This window comes from Pygoscelis adeliae, unplaced genomic scaffold (assembly GCF_000699105.1).
Source record: "Pygoscelis adeliae isolate BGI_AS28 unplaced genomic scaffold, ASM69910v1 Scaffold359, whole genome shotgun sequence".
NCBI classification, from domain to species: domain Eukaryota; kingdom Metazoa; phylum Chordata; class Aves; order Sphenisciformes; family Spheniscidae; genus Pygoscelis; species Pygoscelis adeliae.
The window spans coordinates 1-1,770 of record NW_008825553.1 but is presented as its reverse complement, the minus strand read 5'-3'; positions in this window follow the sequence as shown (position 1 = coordinate 1,770).

The following is a 1,770-nucleotide window of genomic DNA, read 5'->3' as shown; positions in this document are numbered from 1 at the left end:
GCCGGGCTCGGCCCCCGTGGCTGCCACGCTGGGGCTGGAGGAGCTGCAGGAAGAGAAGGAGACCCTGGGAGAGCTGAGCAGAAACCACCCTGAGGGGACCAGCCCTGGACCCTAAAACCCCCTAGACCTCCCTCTGAGGGGACATTTTGAGGGGGTCCCATGAGCACAGGAGGTGGCTTTGGGGCTCTCTGCAATTCTCGGGGTGCTCATGTCATCCATCCTGGCATGTGCAGGACGTCGGGGGCTCTGTGGGCCCCTCTGCCTGCCCGTGCCAACTCTTCTGCATCCAGCAGGGACGGCGGGGAGCTCTGCCGCGCTGCCACGGTGGGGTCCGGCAGGGCGCCAGAGGCGCGGGGGGGCGCAGGGATCCCGCCGGGCCATGCCGTCCCCCGAGCCGTGCCATGCCCCAAGCTGCAGGATGAGTCAGGCGGGCAGCAGGGCTGCGCCGAGTCAGCAAATGCAGCAAACAAACAAGCCTAAAAAGCAACAGGGAAGCTGCTCCGCAGGGAAAAAGGGCCTGGCCAGGACTGGGGAAGGGGCAGCCATGGGGTTCATAGGAGGAGGTGGGGACCTGAGCAGCATCTTCCCTTGACCCTTCCCTGTTGCTGCTTGGCAAAGGTGGGATGGCTCCGTCCACCTCTGCAGCCCCATCGGCATGAGAAAATGAGCTGCACTAATCACCCGGCGCTCGCACCCTGATCCAAGCTGGTGCCCAGCACTCGGCTCCCGTGCCCTTGTGTTCAGCGCTGCAGGGTGGGCATCGCTGTGGTCCCCGGGGTGCGGGGCAGGGGACAGGGACACCCCACCCCACCCCCCCCCCCCCCTTGGCTGGGGGGGGATGCCGGCGGAGGCGTCGCTGTGCCGTGGTTGCATCCCTGCCCAAGAAGGGTTTTATTGCTGGGTTTGGGTTTGGGAAGCAGCTGACGCAGCAGGTGCTGGGGAGGGAGCCGGAAGCGTGCCGGCATCTCGGCAACTCCCAGTTAGGAGCTGTTTGGTGTCACCGCCCGGCTACGGGGACAGCGGCAGGGACGGGGTTTTGGGCTCAGCCCGAGGACAGGCTGAGCTTGGGGTCCCCTGGCCGGGGCCGGGGCCACCTCCCTGCGCCGCCCCCAGGGCTGGTTTCCCCAGGGGACATCTCGGGAGAGGGCTTCATCCTGCACCGCCTGGGGCTGGGGCCCCTCCAACCCCATCATCCCCTGACAGCTCCAGGTTGGGCTTTACCAGTCCCCAAAAGGGGAGTCGGGGAGGCCGGGAGCAGGCAGTGGAGCACAGCACCGGGGCGCTCGGGGGAGGCGGGAGCTGCTGACTCAACATCACGGCTGCCTCTCACCCAGAGCCGGATTTCCAAAGATCTCCAGGTCTGTCTTTCCCATCCCATCCCTGCAGCTGGATCTGGCACCCAGTGCCACCCTGGGCCCAGGACATGCCGTGCTGGATCCCAGCGGTATTGGCACACCGGGACGCCCGGCACGGCTAATTAATCCCCCCTGGCCAAGCCAAGCCAACCCGCTTAGCTCGTTTGCTGCCTCCCGTCATCCCAAAGGGTCTCCCAGCACCCAGCCCAGGTCTCCCAGCACCCAAGTAAAAGGCACAAGGTGCCGTTTAATATTCAGAAGAGACGGAGGGGGCAAGGGGAGCGGCTGCGGCTGCCTTTGAGCTGGTGACCACAGATTAAGCCGAGCCTCCGGCCATGTAGGGCTGAGCCCCATTGCCGCGGGGTGAGAGCGGACCTGCCACCTTCAGTAAGAACAAGGATTTGGTTTGGGCGGC